Here is a 20,328-nt window from a genome sequence, read left to right on the forward strand (position 1 = left end):
TGTCCTTCCTGAGAAGGTAAATCCCTCTACCACCCCCCTTACACACACACACACACACACACACACACACACACACAGACACACACACATTTTTAATGCCAGAAGCCTAGGAGTTTTCTAGACTATTCTCTATTTCTCTTCCTAGGAGTTTCCTGGACTGTTTTCTTTCTCTCAAGAATCCATTCCAGGCCAGGTGTGGTGGCTCAAGCCTATAATCCCATCATTTTGGGAGACTGAGGCAGGAGAATCACGGGAGCCCTGGAGTTCAAGCCTAGCCAAGGCAGCATAGCAAGACCTTGCTTCTCCAAAAAAAAAAAAAAAAAAATTAAAAATGAGCCAACTGCAGTGGTGTACACCTGTAGTCCCAGCTACTCGAGAGGCTGAAGCAGAAGGATCCTCTGAGCCCAGGAGGTCAAAGTTGTGGTGAGCCATGATTATGCCATGCCACCGCACTGTAGTCTGGGCAAGAATGAGACTCTGACTCAAATAATAATAATAATAATAATAATAATAATAATAATCTACTGCAACCTAGTTCTTCTCTAACTCCCGATGATTCCAGTTCCACACTTAAATCTCCAAGACACCCCAGACTTCAATTGCACTCCTTCCTATGATACCAGTGGTCCAAGTAATCATCATCCTTGCTAGCTAGGTTCCTATTTCCAAGATCCTTCCCTGATTGGACCGTCCCTTTTCTCGGAGAGCCAGAATAATCTTTAAATCTGCAAACCACTAAAGAGAAGAAAACGCTCCACTGACTCCCCATTACACTAAAAATAAAATTCAAAGCCCTCACTGTGGTGCACAGGGACTGCAGGAGACAAAAGTTGGTCTCTGTTATGTACCTGCCTGACCTCACACAATGCCACTCAATTCCTCATTCCTGACTGTCTAGGGCCTGAGATTCTTGGCTCCCATGATGCTGGGTACCAATCACATGTTGTATAGCAAGATCTTAGACCCTGGGATGAAATTGATGCATCTGGGTGCCTTAGCCTGAGCTGTGCCTCTCATTCTGCAGGCCTCCTCTTAAAGAGCACCTTCTTGGAGAGTCCTTCTTAATCAGGCCAGCCTTTCTTCATCCTCAACCTTTGGTCTTCCATTCATTTCCTTCACTGTACTTCCTGCTACTCACGTCATTGGCCACTAGCATGTTAGTCTCTTGAGAGCAGTGGCATACTCCATGGCTGTTCCTTGCCACAGTAGAACTGGTATGTAACACAGTGGCTGGAACATAGGAGACCCTAAATAAATATTTGTTGACTGCATAAGTAAATTCTTTGAGATAATTTCTTCAAGAATATGTATACATGTCACCTGGCATCATAATAGCATCCGGTATGAGGATTATATCTCTCTCCAGACTAGGTATAAATTACCTTTGCTCACCTAAGACCCATTTCTTAGCAAAATATTCTTAGGAGGAAGAAAGAAACACTGATTTTCTTCCCCTATTTAAATGGCATGGGTGCTGAACAAACTTCCTTAGCTACCTCTTATTAGCCACTCTTATGAATCACCGACTTTCAGTTAAGAACTTGATCATTAAGTGATAAAATCTATTCATTGCACGGCAAATATGTCACTCCCTGCTTTGATCCTTCGGTGTCTGGCCAGGTAAGAAGGCTTTGCTTCGTGGATCTTTTTCAGTCCCATGTTAAGAATTGATTCTGTTGGTCAGTCTTTCTCAGATACTACCTTGTAGAGTTTAGACCCCTGAGAGGTCCCTATGTACAAAGCAGAAATAAGAGCTATTGGGAAGTCCCATGGTACAGAAGCCCTTAGAATACCCTACATTTCCTTGGGTATATATCACTTTCATCCCAGTGTCTAAGATCTTGCTATACAGGATGCAATAGGTACCCAGCATCATGGAAGCCAGGAATCTCAGGCCCTAGCCAGTTGCAATGAATCAGAATTATTGATTTCAAGGCCATTGCCATGTGACTCATACATGTGCGTTAGAATTCGAGAAGTGCTCCATCAGACAAGGGAGATACTGCCATAGTTGATCTTCCCAAAGACCCTTTGTCGTTGGTCTTATCATGTCTACTTTAGAGATGAGAAAACTGAGATCCAGAAAGGAAGTACAACTCAGTCTATTTCTTATGTCTGATGAGCAGCAGATGCAAGATAAGAACTCATACTTCTGCCTCCCTGTCCTTCCAGGATAACTGAATCATCAGATTAGAATGAAACCGCGCTGATTGCTTAGATTCCAAAGTAAAAACTTTCATCATAAATCAGAGCAAAATGGAACCACCGTCCATATTTAAGAAGTCTAGGGAAGGAGGTAAAAAGGCAAAGGAATTAAAGATGGAGACTCTATTAAGTCTCTGAAAGAAAAGAGACTTAAGTTGGGAATTTTTATCCCCTCAGGTAAGTCCCTGCAGTGGTGCCATGGGCCAGCTGTGATCCCCCATGGATGTATGGTGCCCCGTCCAGGATCTATACTCCTAATCCTCTTGTGTATACTCATAATTCTCTTTTTGTATGTTTACACATACCCATCTGGTCTAGGGGGCTCCAGCCCTCCCACCCCTCCCAGAACAGGTCCTGTGACATCCCTTGATGATTTCCCCAAAGCTAATTCTACTTTTATAAATTGTCCCAGCACTACATTATTCCCCTCGGATTCTGCCAGTTTCAGTGCGCCATCTATTTTCTGCTGAAACTCTGACAATTGTGTGTACTCATAATACCCCTTGCATATGGCTACATTGACATGCAATTCCAATGAAAAATTAATATGCATTATTCGTGTGCATTTGAGCATGTAGAGAATGAGAAAGGTTCTAGATATATTGTTCTGCAACTTGCTTTATTCACAAGATATTTTTATTTCCGATATGTATGAAGGGTGAAACCCACTTATCTTGTTGGTCAGTTTGTTTCTTTGAGTTATTCCATCCTGTGGGATTCCCTATTGTATTTCACCAGTCCTATATTGATAGACTTTAATGTCATTTTCCTTCCCTTGTTTCTGCAAATCATGACGTACTGAACACCTTGCATTGTCCTGTTTGCACAGGTGCTGGTGTTTCTCTGGGGGCTCCCTTGCAATTGCTATTGCTAGGTAGTTGATGAGTGCACAGCTCCCAGATAATGCTAACCTGATCTCCAAGATGTCTCTAACAGTGGTGGGTTAGTTCTTCAACACTTGGAATTATCAAACTCTTTCCTCTTTGCCATTTGACATATGATAAATGATCTCTTATTCTTGTTTAATTTCCATTTCCTAATAATTAAAGAAGTTGAGCATTTTTTCATAAATGCACGGGCCATTTGAATTTCCTCTTCCATTCATAAGCTTCACTGATTTTCCTTTTCGTGGTTTGACTTTTCAGTACTAATTTGCGAATATCCTGCTTTGTATGTTGGGGATGTTATCTTTCGTAGTGTTAATTAGATCTTGTATTCTGTTCTTTGAGTTTTTTTTTTTTTTTTTTTTAGGATTTTGTGTACAAAATTTTTTTTTAGGATTTTGTGTACAAAATTTTAGGATTTTGATCTAGTTAAATTTGGCATTATTTTCTTTAAGTTTATTATTTTATAATATGTCTGTTGTGCATTTTGTTTGAGAAAGTCCTCTTAATTCCAAAGTCAACAAAGTAGTCTTCTATATTACTTTCTCAACTTTAAAGTTTATTTTTAAATTATTGGATGCTTCTTGAATTTAATTTTTCTCTGGTAGGGAGCAAAGTACTCATTCTATTGCATTTTTTCTTCATTATAAATAGCCATTTCCCCCCAGCCACACATTAAATGATCATTGTTTCCCTGATTGTATTAGCTGGGGAGTTAATGCTAAGTATTGTAACAATCCTTGTTCATCTTTGACTTACACAATTCAATTTCAACCACAATTCAGTATAGGTTGGCTTGTTCTACTGGACAATTATCCTTCAAGCAAGGCCCCAGAGATGTGGCTCGTTTCATTTTGTGTTTCCACCATCTTGGAGTCCTTCACTTCCAGTCATACAGGGTAAAGAAAATAGGAGTACCCATGAAGAACACTTTAGGGATCAAGTCTGTAAATTCTGCATATCACTACCATTGGCTGATTTCTAGACACAAAGAAAGATGGGGGATATATCTTCCCTGTGCAACCAGCAGACAACTGAAATGATTTGGCAACTATTTGGCAGTGACTTTGTCACTGCAACTGGTCAGTAATCATTCTTTTATCACCTGTTAAATTCCCTTACGTGCAAGTGTCCGCTTCTGCACTCATTCTTAGGGTCCAATGATGTGTTTTTCATGTATTGGATAATACTCTGACATTTTAATTTTCATAACATGTAATACATCTTGACCATTAGTAGAGAAAATATACTCATTTAAAAATATTTTTGATTACTGTAGCCTTGTAGTAAAGTTTAAAGTCTAAAAGTGTGATGCCTCCAGCTTTGTTTCTTTTGCTAAAGATTGCTTTAGCTATTTGGGGTCTTGTTTGTTAATACATGAATTTCTGTATTGTATTTCCTAAGTTTGTGAAAAATGATGTTGGCAATTTGGTATGGATTGCACTGGATCTGTAGATTGCCTTGGGTAGAACAGATACCTTGACAATAATGATTCTTCCAATCCATAAGCATGGGATATTTTTCTATCATCCTTGATTTATTTGAGCAGTGTTATGTAGTTTTCACTGTAAAGGTCTTTCACCTCTTGGGTTAGTTGGATGCCAAGGTATTTTTCTCTGTGTGTGCGTGTGGCTATTGTGAATGGAGTTTTGTTTTTTATTTGTTTCTCAACCTGATTGCTGTTGGTATATAGAAATTAAATTGTCTTTTGTGCATTAATTTTGTATCCTGAGACTTTACCAAAGTAGTGTATCAGTGAAAGCAGGTTTTTGACAGACAAGAGGTATCTAGGTATAGAATCACATCCCTGCAAAGAGGGATAACTTAACCTCCTCTTTTCCTATTTGGATACCCCGATTTCTTTCTCCTGCCTGCTTGCTTTGGCTGGGACTTCCAGTACTACGTTGAATAGGAAGGGTAAGACTGGGCATCCTTGTCTTATTCCAGTTCCTAGGGGAATGCTTTCAGCTTCTGCCCACGAAGCATGATGTTGGCTGCAGGTTTGTTGTAGATATTGTTCTGAGGAATGTTCCTTCAATGCCTAGGTATTTGAGGGTATTTATGAAAAATGGACATTGGATTATATAGAATGCTTTCTCTGCATCTAATGAGATAATTCTATGGTTTTTGGTTTTACACCTGTTTATGTGATGAGTCACATTTATAGATTTATGTATGTTGAACCAGCACTGTATCCTGGGAATGAAACCCACCTGGTCATGATGAATGATTCTTGAAATGTGTTGTTGGAGATGATTTGCTAGAATCTTGTTAAGAATTTCTGCATCTATGTTTATCAGGCAAATTGACCCTTAGTTCTCTTTCCTTGTTGTGTCTTTGCCATTTGGGGGCATCAGGATGATTTTTGGCTTCATAGAATGAGCTACTTAAAGAACTAAAAATTGAGACCCATATGATCCAGCAATCCGTTTTCTGGGAAGGTACCCAGAGAAACATAAATCATGATACCAAAAGACACCAGCACACATATGTTCATTGCAGCACTATTCACAATAGCAAAAACGAGAAACCAACCTAGAGGCCCACCAAAACTGAACTGGATAAAGAAAATGTGGTACATATATGTGATGGAATATTATGCAGCCGCGAAGAAGAAGAGAATCATGGCCTTTGTCACAACATGGATACTGCTGAAGACCATCATACTAAGTGAACTATCATAAAAACTTAATACCGCAAATTCTCACTCGTAAGTGGGCCCTGATCACTGGTCACATGAGCACAAGGGTGGGATCAGCAGATGCTGGGAACAGCTGGAAGAGGGAAGAGGGATGAGGTAGCCCATGGCAACACACTGGTCCCAGGTCCACATTAAACTTCACCTGTATGCAACTTACTTATGTAGTAAATCCTCACTTGCACTCCACAACTCTAAATTAAACAACAACAACAACAACAACAAAATACAAAAGAGCACCCTTAAGATCAAATAACCAAATAAAAAGAAACACATTTTCAGAAAAAAATGAAATTATTTTGTCTGTCTGGCACATTTAATTATCCATGAGAAATTGTAAATCAATTTGTCATGTACCCTGAAGAATGCTACTGGGATTTTGATTCTATTTCATTGGTAAATTAATTTATAGACTAAATGGAAGATAATAAACATATTTTAAATACTGAATCTTCTTCTGTGTTCGATATTATGATTTAAAGGCCATTACGTGACTGCATGCATTTTCTTAAAGCTGTATTCTTAAATGGTGAATTTTAATAAAGTTGACCCAAAAAAACTGGTAGAGTTGGACACTCAACTCATTTATTTTCATTCTTTCTTGTTTTCTGATTAATACTCTACAGTTATACATTTTTTTCCTGAATAATTTAGTTGAATAACTCAAATTTTTAAAAATATAAGTATTCAAACATACCAAAAGTGGGTGATAGTGCAATGAACTTCTGATGCTCACCTCAGTCATATTCAACAATTATCAAGGTCTTCATCTCTTTACTCCATCTAATCTTCTTTGTTTTTATCTATTTATTTATTTTTAGATCTAAAGTCTTACTCTTTTACCCAGGCTTAAGCATAATGGTGTGATCATAGCTCACAGCATTTCCTAATAATTAAAGACAATGCAACCTTGGACTCCTGGGCTCAAGTGATCCTCACACTTCAGTCTCTCAAGCAGGTGGGACTACAGGCGTGCACCATCACTGTCTTCATTGAAATAATTGAAAGCAACTCCTGGCCATATTGTTTCACTTCTCTAGAATTCAGTAGGCATCTTATGAAACATAATGACAAGCCTCGTGCCCATTAAGTGAAAAATTGATTGCTTAAGTGAAAAATCAAATTTTAAGTTTTCCTTTTTAAACAGCTGAGTCGAATCTTTTTATTGTATCTAATACGTATTTAGACATATATGGGTCATTTAATAATAATTATTATTATTTATTTTAATATCCTACTATCTGTTGTTTTTTTCCCCCCAGCCTTGTATTAGATAAACTTTTTTCCCCTTCTTTTGGTGTATACACATTCATTTTATAAATTTTTAATGGCCACGCTTGTATCTTAATATCTCATTTAACTTTTTTTTTCTAAAGAAGCCTAAATATATCATTTAAGTACAAAGATTATTTAAATAAGACAAAGACTTTAATCTCCTGTATTCTTTCCCCCACTGGCCTCTTCCTTCTAGCTCTCATGTTGTATTTTCCTGAAATTTAACTTCAGATTATTATTAAATACGTAAAGTATCATTTAGCAATAATTATCAGTGCTGTTACTACTGCACCAGGATAGCAGACAATCCCTTGGAGGACCTATATTCAGCTGACACTCCAGGTTCCCTAAGTTCCCCATGGTATTGGTAAAGCTTGCAGACTGGGCCACACTACAGTTCAGTCAAGTCACCCCACAAGGTACACTGGGAGCATAGCATATGTTTGTCCTCAAAACTAATTATGCCAGGAGTAAATGGTGTGATTTAATTAAATATTGCACAAATCAACAAAAAACGAGATGCAAAAGGAAAAAGAAGAGTTGTTTCCATGAAAACCACACTGAATGATTTAAAGATGTGAGTAGCATAAACATGTTATCTAATTAAATGTGGGTAAGAAAAATATAAAAAGAAAAAAAATTCTAAAATACTAGGAAGATCCATACTCAGATTTCTTGTCAAATTAGTTTCTCATTCTAATTAAGAAAAATTAAAGTGACAAAAAAGTCAAATGCTGACATAGAGAAGATGTCATGCGGGAGAAACTTCATTCAACCAGGCATACACAAATTTAAACACCTCCGCTACACGTCAAAAAGCTATGAGTGAGCCATATTTAGATAAAAATTTAAAGTAAAAATGAATGTATTTTAATAAAAATAAAACCTTATGATGATATTGATATATATATATTGATATATTCCCCTTTTCTCCTATTGATCTTAAATCTGTAGGTATTAGAGCTATAGACATATTATCAGAAAAAGATCTATTATCTCTTTAATGATCATTGCAATTATTTTTATTATGCATTTCTTGGTCCTCTATTATTTCTTATTGTTCACTAGAGCTCATCTTTTGTTATTTAATTTCACTTTTTCTTTTTTTGTAGAGGTAGGTGCTCAAATATGTGGTCCAGCAAGTCTTAAATTCCTGGCCCCAAGTGTTCCTCCCACTTTGGCCTCTCAAAGTGTTGGGATTACAGAATTTCACTTCATTTGTCTTCTTTTTAGTTGAGTTCCCTTGAAGGAGTTTACGTTTTATTCATTTATTTTTAGTGAGATTCTGGAGGTAGTACATTTCTCTAAGACCTTTGTACATCAGATGAATATCTTCACATAAGTTTCATTCTTTCACTCTAACAAAAGTGTGGAATTCTGGACTCAGAACAATTTTCCTTTAGTAACCTGTAAATGATATTCTCATAACTTCCAGGACCCAACACTGTAAATGGAAAATCTGGTGTCGATTGAATTATCATTATTTTTTAGGTGAATTATCATTATTTTTTAGGTGACTTATCATTCTTAACTTGTGACTTTTGCAGGTTTTTTCCCTCTATGATGCCGAAAATGTCACTATATGCTTCTAAACGTGCGAATTTTTTTAACCCCTCTTGTCACTCAGCAAACTTTTTCAGCCTTGATTTTTGTTTGGTTGATTTTTTTTTTTAGGGAAAATGTATCCATCTTCCCTCAAAATGTTGTTCTCTATCATTCTTGTTATTCTCTGCTTTCCCCATCCAGAATTTCTTTCAGATGAGATTTAGAATTTCTGAATTGATGTCACATACTTCTTCCATTTTTCTTTCTTGTTTTCCATTTCTTCACCCATTTATGTTGCGTTCTGGATGTTTCCTTCAGTTTCGTCTCACAGGAACCGCTTCACACTTACTCTGCGTCCAAGCTGCTATTCAACTCATCTGTGGAGGATATTTTTGCACTAATTATCTTTTCTCTTTAACAACTCTAACCGATTCTTTTCTGCAAATGCATACTTCTGCTTCTTGACATTGTCTTCTCATTTTACGGCGCTATCTCCTTCTTTTTTCTGCACGAGGTTAGATTTGCTAAGTGTGTTTGTCTGATATGGACTCTAGTCATCCATAGGTGCCTTTTTGTTCTCAGTTGCGAAATCATAATACACTCACATCTTGGAAGTAAATAGGACCTAGGGTTTATTGAGTACCTATGCCATGCCATTCAGTGAAGGGTGGCCAGCCATACTGGTTCGCTGGCTGAAGGGTTCTTCAGGGTGTCGGACTCTCAGTGTTAAAACTAGAAAAGCTTTGGTCTAATCAGGAAGAGTTGGTCACCCTCACTCAATCTTCTGGGGACCCCTGCAATAGTAGATGAAGCATACAAGTCTCCTGCTCTGTGGTCTCTGGAACCCAATGGAGAGAGAAACTTAAGAGACACATAAACAAAATAAATTATGAAGATCAGGCTAGGGAGTAAGTTTTGATAGGAGGAAAATTAAGCCATGTGATTTCATAAAAGGTGCCTGCTCTGGATTTTTCTGAGACCTTTATACTAAGAAAATATAGATATGTGAACATTTAGGAAATAAAAGCAGAGTGAACAGCAACTACAAAAAATCAACAGAGGTACTAGTGTAGTATATTGACAAAGAGAAAGGAGAGAAAGACATCCAGTGTGTATGAATGGGTGTGAGTATATAGAAAATCCATTTTGATTTTTTTTTGAGTTGGTGTCTCACTCTGTCACCCAGGCTGGAGCGCAGTGGCACACTCATGGCCATCTTAGCATCAAACTGTTGGGCGCCGGTGATCCTTCCACCTCAGCCTTCCAAGTAGTCAGATAATTTTTGATTTATTGTAGAGATGAAGTCTCGCCAATTTGCCCAGGCTGGTCTCGAACCTGCAGGCTCAGGCAATCCACTCTCCTCAGCCTCCCAAAGTGTCTGGATTACAGGATGAGTCACCGAGTCTGGCCGATTTTTTTCTTTTCTTTTCTTTTCTTTTTGAGTCAGTCTTGCTGTGTCACCCAGGCTAGAGTGCAATGGCATGCTCAGGGCCACCGCAACCTTGACCTGCTGGGTTCAGGCAATCCTTCCACCTCAGTCTTCCAAGTAACTGGAACTATAGGCGTGCTACCACGCCCGGATTATTTTTTGATTTATTATAGAGATGAGGTCTCACCAAGTTGCACAAGCTGATCTCGACCCCCTGAACCTAGGCAATCCTCTCGCCTCGGCCTCCCAAAGTGCTGGGATTATAGGCTTGAGCCACCATGCCCAACCGAAAATCCATTTTGAAAGGAAAGTAATATCCGCAGCTATTAGGGCCATGCAACGCATGTAAGGAATTTGGGTACCCCTCTGATCGCACTAGCAAGTTTTTGAAGGGTTTAAATAGAACACACTGTGATTTATGCTTTCAAAAAAGATCCTTCTGGATACTGTATGGAGTAAACGATGGCTGGGGAGTCTAAGTGGACACTAGGTAGGAACTGATTGCAGTAGTCCCAGCAGGAAGAGACTGACGTCCATCTCAGCTTCTCTCAGGGAGCACCAATGGACATGCACCGGCCATTAGTCACAGTTTCAGTCCAGCCCTCTTTCTCCCCTGGGTTCAGATACTCCACCCGTTCTCACCCCTCACATCCTGCCAAGCTCTTCGCATCCCAACAGCAGGGATGGCGAAAGGAGGGTGGACTTGAAATACAATTGGAAGGTAGAACTGACAACATCTGCTGATGGATTGGGGAAAGAGAAAATGGAAAGAAGACCACCAGATTCTAGGCTTCATCACCAGAATGGACGCTATTGACCAAGAGGTGGCAGCTGAGGTGAAAGGGAAGTCACGAGCCCAGCTTTGGCTGGTCAGGTTTGAGATGTCTTTGAGACATCACACTAGGTCAGGTTGGCAGTGGGTATGCACATTGGGTGCTCCATGGTGTGGGCAGGCTAGAAATATAACAAATAGTTGGTGTTTAAAGTCAGGAGTCTGGATGGGGTTACAAAGTGAGGTCATGTACGAGTAGGAGCTGTGCCCTTAGTTTTGAGGCATGCCAACATTTTGATTTGTGCACGGCGTTTAGGTCAAGTATACTACCTGGAGGCAGTACCAGCACTAGACCAGGTGGGTGACCCAGAGTGGGTCCTGCCCTTTTAGCAGTGACATTTACCATGGCCCCTTACCTCAGTCCCCCATGAAGGACACAATTTGAGACTGAGACTTTGTGAAGGATGGGGCAAAGAGCTCTTGAAAGTGACAAACAGCTCTACCTTGGAAGTAATCCCAAAAGACTCTCTCATCAGGAAGAACTGTCCATCTCCAAATTCTCTCAGGAAGCACAGCCATGAGTAACAGCCTCAGTTCAGTCCTCTTTCTTCCCTGGGTCCAGATACCCCACACATTGAAAACCTTCCCCTCCTGCCAAGTTTTTCCCATCTCCAATCCAAGTCCCCTATCTCCACCCCTCCACTCGTGGCAGTCAGCCTTAGTCTTAGTCTTTCTGTCTTTTTCTTGCTCTCTCTGAAAAAATATTTCTATACCTGGACGGCAGAAATGTCACGTTCTTGTTTTAGGCCTTGTCTGTTTACATATTTAATTATTTTTAATGCATCTTGAATGCATTACAATGCATCTCGAATGCATTTTGAAATGCATTGGAGACATGTTTTGGGCATAAGGGAGGTTTCCCACCATCTTAGAGATGACATTTTATCTGTGGTATTTATAATTAAAATGAGTTGGATGTTAATTATAATCAATTAGAATGAATATTCTAATTTAGAGCTTATAATTAATTTAAGTATAAAAGCTCAGACCTCAAAAAAAATGGAAATTTGGTTACTGAAAGTGTTGGGGTTTTTTTGCATTCACAGTAATATATCTGTGACAAAGCTCTCAGTCTGCAATCTCTATCCCTTGACCAATTTCTCCCTTGCTCCAAAGAAGAGTGTCATTAAGTCTAGGTTAAAGATACTTATAAATACCGATGAAGTCACATTATCCAGAAGTTTAGTCTAGGGACAAACGTATAAGTAAACCTATATGGAGACAAATGTCCTATTTCTTCTTTACACACTTCTCTATTAGAGCAAGGACTTCTATCCTCCTATTATCATGGTGTTCAGACTTGGGACTTGGAATTAAGTTGAGATCAAATGAGAAAAGGAAACCATTTGGCTTCATTTCATTTAGGCTGTGTTGAGCCTAGTCAAAAGTCAGTTCTCTTTTGGCCCAAACTCAAACTCACTCATCAAAGATGGCATCACACTTGAGGGCAATGCCATAGGCAATAATAAACTAGCCCTCTGTCTTCTCACTCCTTCTGTGTGTGCCTTCTCCTTGAGAAACTCAGGTTTGTTCAAGTAATCCTGTGTTCTCAACACCTATGTATATTTTCCCAATAACTTGTAAAAAATAAGATTCTCAAACTATCCACAAATGCACATAATACACTTTTATATTTGAGAAAGAGCTTTGCAAAAGGAATAACATGGTATGTATATTAGTGTGTGCATATTTGCCTGCAAATTTTAATAATTTTAAATATCCTGAGTGATTCCATTGCCACACTCCCAACATCCATTGTGAAGAACGTCTGAATTACAAGAAAAGACCAGTGTCCTGTTTTCTTCAGCAAAGTTATTTTATAAGTGGAAAAATATTTCACATGAAACTTAACCACGGGGATTCATCAAAACACTGCAAAAGGTAATTGTTTTCAGACTTAAAATACGTATACACATGTACACAAATTCACTAAAGCGAGCTACAAGTATAAAAAATACTAATTACTTAGTGAATGTGGAGATAATTTTCAATGGAAAAAAACAAATCCTTCAAAACTACATGAAAGTAAACTCTAAAAATAAAAGAGACCAGTATGGAGAAGAAATGAGAAGATAAAACCCATAATTTTATTTTCCTTTTTAAAGCAAGTGAAAGTTGGAATGCTTCAGGGATTTTCTAAAATATTTATACCATCAAAAAATAAATTGATCTCAGATCCTGTGACATAGCTAATTGTGTATGATTTCTAAAGCCTTGACATCAAAACCTACCGAAAGACTCTCTGAAAAGCAAGGAAGGAAATAAAGGAAGGAAGAATAAAATGAGAAATGAAAGAAACTGGAAGAAAGAAGGAAAGAAAGAAGGAAGGGAAGGCTTTAAAGCATTAAATAAGTGAAGTAGAAATAAAATGAGTGCAGAGAAAACACTGACTCACGTCTGTCCTACTAAGCTATTTTACAGAGATCACAGAAAGAACTTCATTTCTCTCTCTCTTTCTCTTCCCCATGTGTGTGTGTGTGATTTCTCACTGTATGTAGATGTAAATCTTAAGTTTTAGCATTCAGACCCTTGCTGTCTTCATTTCTGTGTAAACTCTGCCCCCAAATAAGCACCCTGTTATAGGCAGAATCAGCGCCCTCAGTTTTTTCCTCATCCCAATTTCTAAAGTTTTGTAATATATTATCTTGCGTAGAAAAAAAGAACTTAGTAGATGTGATTGAATGAAGGACCTTGAGATAGGAAGATGACTGAATTGTCCAGTGGACCCAATACCATCAAAAGGATCTTTATAAGAGAAGACAGGGTGAAGAGGCGTTGGAAGGAGAGGTCAGAGATCACAGGGGACCAAGAGCCAAGGGAAGTGGAAGCCTCTGGAGTTTTGCATGTGGAATCCAATAAATATTCACAAAAACTTTAAGCAGGCAATATTATTATTTCCATCTTACAGATGGGGAAAACGGAGAATCAAACTTTCCTAAAGTTTTCTATCTTTTTTGTAAGGAAATAGATGCAGTTAATTTTTTTTTCTTTTCTTTGTATAAGTAGGGAGCATCGAACCTATATCTGGCTGATTCCAAAACTGTGCCCATCCTGCACCATGCTACCTTCAGATAGTTTCACTGGATGGTGTGCAACTTGGTATGTATGTTAGAATCACCTAGGCACATTTACAAAAGGAAAGAGCAAGGTCATTGGTCTGAGGTGGGACACTGGCATCAGTGTGTTTTTTTTGCTTTTGTTTTTTTTTTGAGTTGGAATCTCACTCCGTCGCCCAGAATGGAGTGCAGTGGCTGCTCCCGGCCACCGCAGCCTCGACCTGCTGGACTCCGACGATCCTTCCGCCTCATCCTTCCAAGGAGCTGGAACTACAGGCACGCGCTACCAGGCCCGGCTCATTTTTTTATTTATTGTAGAGAAGAGGTCTCGCCAAGTTGCCCGGGCGGGTCTCGAACCCGCGGGCTCAGGCAATCCACTCACCTCAGCCTCCCAAAGCGCGGGGTTACAGGCTGAGCCACCGAGCTCGGCTGCATCAGTGTTTTATAAAAGCATATTCCCTGGGCAACCAGAGTTGAAAACCACTGCTTGGATAGACCAGTCTTACCCTAGCCCAGCCCAGGGAGCTGATGGAGCACCGTGTGGTCACCATCACACTCACAGTGAATCGTGACCACCTCGTGGCTGCTTGTTATTCCACCTTAACCCAGAGTTTGCTTCCATTTCCTTGATGTCTGCAATTCATCTTGTTCCTTGATTGACAACTCAAGCATCTTTTTATGGCAACACCTAGGAGTTCTTCCTGATGAGTTGTCACCTAACAGTGCACCTCCTGACTGCAGAAAAGGGGCACCCACAGCATCCTTATTCCCCAGGACCTGTCTTCACCTCCCGATTAGCCTACTTTGAGGGGAGGGGAAGCAGGCATGAGGAAACTCTAAAGCTCTTGCGGATATTTCACAGTGTTCTTCCAGTCAGCGCAGCTATGATGAGCACATAACAAGAACTCACAGACAGGGGGACATCGTCAGCTGGAAGCATAAACCTCGTGTTCATATGTGACAGAGCCTAGACTTCAACGCAAGTGTGTTGGTCAAAGTTGAATACTCACATTCCGCTAATGTCTCTTACAAATTACTTTTCTAATTAAGTGCTAGCTTATTAAAGATGCAATCTGTCACCGCATGGGTGATGCCCGACTACATGCCTGTCTCTTCCTTGCTTCGTCCAGATGTTGTTTACTAAGATGCGTTTCCTCAAAATTCTACTTTGCCATTCCATCCCTGAAGCCCTCTAGCCACGAGTGGCACAGTCGGCTGATGGTCACCCAGTGAATAACTGAGTGCCAAGGAATCTTTTTTAGGGGTGACGAGTCTCAGTTAGAATGACTTATTTGTTTTTCCTGGTCAAATGAGCCAATTGCTGATACTCTGTAGGCCTGGGGGGATTTCTCTTTATAGCAGTTGATCTGTCTGTTCTCTACTTGGACAAAAGACAAATGAGAAGTTGCCTGTCTTTGAGGTAAAGAATGCTCCGCCCCTAGGCACAAAAGCAAAGATGTACAATAATGTGTACTAGACATGTACAAGCTATGATAACGGTGGGCAGTAAGTATAACTGTTATGCGGGATGGGCAGGTGTAGTTCATTCATGGAGCTTCATTAGGTCCAAGAAGTTTAAGAAAAAAAGTAATTAAAAGGATTTCCATTCTCGGCTCCAGGGGTCCCCAATCCCTGGGCTATGGACTACTACCAGTCCATGGCCTGTTAAGAACTGGCTGAACAGCAAGAGGTGAGCAGCAGATGAGCAGAGCTCTGCCTTCTGTCATATCAACGGCAGCGTTCGATTCTCATCGGAGTGTGAAACCTATTGTGAACTGCACGTGCAAGGGATCTAAGTTGCATACTTCTTGTGAGACTCCTCCCCTCCCCCACCGACTGTGGAAAAATTGTCTTCCATGACACCAACCCTGATGCCAAAAAGGTTGGGGACCACCGCTCTTCTCGATGTCCTAGTACCCTATTAAAGGTGATCTGGGTGTCATTCCACAGAAACACTTACCAACATCCTCTTTGTTGCCTACTTTCTGTCCTATCTCCCACCTTTTCTACAGTATCATGCTTCTTACACACATCTTACACTTGCAAAAACATCTTATCTCTAGTGCCCTGTCCGTGTGACTCTTTTTCTGCTATCTCTTCCCTCCCAGGTTTCTCAGACCTTAAAATGTAGACCCATCCTATCCTTTCTCTCACTAAAAATAATCTTCTTGTAGGAAGGAGGAAATCTGGCAGATACTGATTGGATTCTTCGAAGGTAATCAGAAAGGAGGAGTGCTATCTGTGATTATTCCATTAATAATATTCATCCTATCAAATGAGAATAAGACATACTACTGATTTAATAGTTACTATATTCATTATAGCAAAGACTTTATTGTTTTTCTTAAATGTTTCCAACAACTATGACTAGGTCTCACAATGGCACTTTTCTCAGTCTGTTTGGGCTACGGTCATAAAACACCATAAGCTTATAAGCAGAAGTTTATTTCTCACAGTTCTGGGGGCTAGGACATCCAGAAACAAGGCACAGGCAGATTTAATGTCTGGTGAGGGCTCACGTCCTGGTTTGGAGACACTGTCTTTTCTCTGTGTTTGGAGACATGTCTTTTCATGTGGCAGAAAGAGCTAGGGAGCTCTCTAGGACCTCTTTTATAAGGCCACTAATTCCATTCATGAGGGCTTTACCCACAAGACCTAATTACCTCCCAAGGATCCCACCCTCTAATATCATGACACTGGGTATTAAGTTTCAACACAGGGAATTCTTCTGGGCAGAGCACAAACATTCAGACTGGAGCACCTATGTTATGCTGTAGAAGATTAATTTTTCCCAAGGCCACATTGCAGCTCCTTGGAGTCAGGCAACTTGGGCATATTGAATTGCTTGTGCAGCCTTTCGATGGAGAGTCACCTGCCTCAAACCTTGTTCACAGAAGTGTTCTACAAACTGAGTTAGGCTCAGTTCCTCCATTGGAAAGCCATGAACTTGAAAGAGGCATCGATCTTTTTTTTCTTCAAGGAATAGTTTGTATCCACATTTTGTAAATATTTACTAAATGCTTTTCAAGTGCCATGCAGTAGCCTCGTGGACAAACTGAGACTTGAAACAGTGAGAAACTAGTACAGAAAGAAGAGGCAAGGATTTGAAGGCAGACAGCTCTGGGTTCATCCCCTTACCCTGACGCTTTATGTCTTTTAGTGTGTTCTTTCACTGCCCTGAGGGACAGACTACAACCTCATAAACACTCAGTAATCATGTGTATTGTAGAAATGTCTAGGGTTATTACTGAGTCAAGACATCCCAATAAAATCCTTAGCCCAGGACCAGAGCAACTCAGTTCAAGTCGTTCAAGTCCCCCTAAACTGTTGTCCCTCTGAATACTTGGAGCTGCCTCTGTTCTGTGTGAATCAAAAACACAGGCTCTCTGATCCCGGGTCACGTTTGGTTTCTATAATAGGCAAGTTGGTAATGAAACACAGACCTGCAAAAATCTGAGTCACAAAAACTGAGTCACACATCATCCTGTGTTCACGTGCCAACAGCAAGACAAGAGCCAGTAAACAATTCAGCAACCCACGGTTCTTCTCGGGGCGTCCTAAATTTCTTCCTCTCCCCTTGCTCAAACCATCTGTTCCTTCGGAGCTGGGCAATGACTTGTCCAAGGCCAAGGAGCAAGTTGCAGCAGGACCAGACCCGTAATTCAGTCTGTTGAATGCTTAATCTCCCGCTGAGTTCAGCCCCACTCCTCCAGGTAAGCTTCACCACTCATCTGTGATATCTCTGACATCAGTGAGCATGGGGGAAGCTCTGATGGAGACACAAGATACACTTGTAGAGGACCTACCAGGTCAGCAAACCCAGTCACACTGGATCCAGATAAAGAGACAGAACAGACTTTCATGGGACCAAATGGATCATGTGTCCGTCCACCACTGGCTCATCCTGAATTCCTCTTGAACTCTGAGGAGGTCTCCAAGCAGCTGGTGAACCCAAGAAAATATGCAGACCAAGGTGAACATGCAGAGAGTGTGTCCATATGGCTCCAAAGTGGATCATGTGGCTTAGGATAGGGCTAGAGAGAGGAAACATATCGAGAGAGTTTATTGGGCTAGTGATCGTTTCAAGTCCATGTTCAAACACATCTTCACAAAAAACATCAGGGTCAAGGAAGCAAAACATACTCAAGTCATCTCACAAGGATGACATTTAGTGTGAAAATTAGTAACACAAAGGATGGAGGGTAGAGAAAGCCATATGGACCAAAGGACATTCACAATGGGGACAATCAGGGGAACAGGGACCAAAAAGAGAAGGCCATTGATGGAACTCAAGCCAGCAGGAGACACAGCCACTGTGAGATGCTCAGGGGAGGGGAGGGGGAAGTATGTGCTCAGTTATTCTCTCTTCTTGCCTCCGGTTCCCATAGTGCCTCCCAGTAGACCCATTGGTCAGGATGTTCGAGGTCAAGTGTGACGAGAAAACCCACAGCAGGACAGGACTGGGGAGAGGTGATCTGAGATGACACTGGCCATGGCCACACCTGGTCTGGAGGACTTTGCCCATAAATCTAAGCATTGCACATGCCTGATATGAATTCATGCATCCAAGGGGGTGTGGTCCCTCTTCTGTCCATTCTTTCCAGGCCCAGAAGACAGCAATGCTGGTGGGTGGAAGGTTGTCTAGATTAGTCACTCTTTTCCCATGGCATTTTCAATTTGACAGGTTGACTGAACCATAGCCAACAGGTCTTTTTGTTTTTAGGTAAGTAAGGATAATGCGAAAAAAGCAAGATCGGCTTTCTGTAAAGTGACAGTTCAACAGTCCTAGGGAGTCAAAATCTTATGACCTCCATTTTACTAACAAACAAGTAAAGCAAAGCTCTGGAAGGACAGTCAGTTTGTCCAGGTCATACAGCTTCTTCACAGGATATCCTGCAAAGGCTGGAACCCCGCTCTGGGTCTAAATCCCACGTTCTGTCCTACAGCCTACGACCACCAAAACACCTTGCAGAAATCCGTGAGGGGTGAAGAACTATGATGTGTTGGCTGTTTAGTGTGCACTCATGTTTTCTCTGCTTGAGCATTAAAAGAACTGCAAAAGAAAAGAAAAAAACAATGAAGGAAAATAAAGCAATAGCAATAATAACAACCAGCCTGTAAATTTTGATTTCGGATAAAAGCTAATTTCGGCTAAAACTACAAATGGATGTCACCTCATGTTCTGACATGATGTTCTGAATGCAGAAGTAACAGCAGTTCCTGTTTCTGACTCAAAAGTTGCAGGACATTAGATCTTTTGACTTGCTGTGCATTTTTCCCTGCTAACTCCTATGAGCTGTGTTCCCGCTTCCCTTCCTTGGAATCTGGATTCCCTCCTGAGTCCAGAACCTCTGAACCATTTGCCTGTTATAGAGAACAAAGGAGGTACAGTGTCCCTGATGAATGCATGGCAATGCCATCGTTCTAATTAGTGAAACCAAATGCAAACAAAAAAGTGACAATTCAAGTGAGGCACCCAAGCCACTCAGGATTCCTTCCCAGAGTATTTGAATAACTTCTACCATAACCCAGCAGGAGCCAAGGGGTCTTTGGGAATTTTCCTCAGGCAGGGAGAGTCTGTAGGAAGCCCGGAGGGAAGGCAGCTGTGGCACCAAAGCTCACAGCGTCTCATCTGCCTTTTCTGACCTGGCCTGGAGCAGGCTGGGGAGAGGACTCATTCATCTTTTGTTCTTACTTCGTTTTCAAAATATATTCCCGCAGCAGCCAGGACCCTTTAAAGAGTAGGACTGAGTGGTTCTTTGAGAGGTAGGTGACGGATGGCAGATGGGTAAGTGTGAAAATATGATCTATCTGGATCTCACACTAGGCAACCCTGCACAAAACATTGCTGGAATCGCAGCTTTCAAGGGGGTTGCTCTCGATTTGTGGCCAAAGAGCTGTGACTAGCTTTTGGCTTTTGGAACGGAACGGACAAGATACCCAAGAGATTGGGGACTGAGCTCCTTTGCGAGACCTTCCTCCAAACCGTTCCATTCATATTATCTTGGAAAACACACGCAGCTGATACATTCATTGCTATTCATTCTAAAATTTCATGCACACAATGGTATTTGCATTAAAAATCATGGAGGAGCAGTGGAGTCTCCTTTCCCCAAGCTGATATGTGTAATTGGTAACTGGTTCAGGTTCAGTCATCTTGGTACAAGCAAAACCAGAAAAGAAAACAAACAAGCAAACAAAAGCAAAGCCAAATTGAGTTGAAGATCTCAAACACATTTGAGATACGTGAGTGCAGTCATTATTTCCATAAACATTAATAAATACAGACCAGCCGGGCTTGGTGGCTCAGCTTGTAATCCCGCACCTTGGGAGGCTGAGGTGAGTGGATTGCCTGAGCCTGTGGGTTCGAGACCCACCTGGGCAACTTGGTGAGACTGCTTTTC

Source organism: Carlito syrichta, unplaced genomic scaffold (genome assembly GCF_000164805.1).
Source record: "Carlito syrichta isolate Samal-C Ts95f unplaced genomic scaffold, Tarsius_syrichta-2.0.1 Scaffold309275, whole genome shotgun sequence".
NCBI classification, from domain to species: Eukaryota; Metazoa; Chordata; class Mammalia; order Primates; family Tarsiidae; genus Carlito; species Carlito syrichta.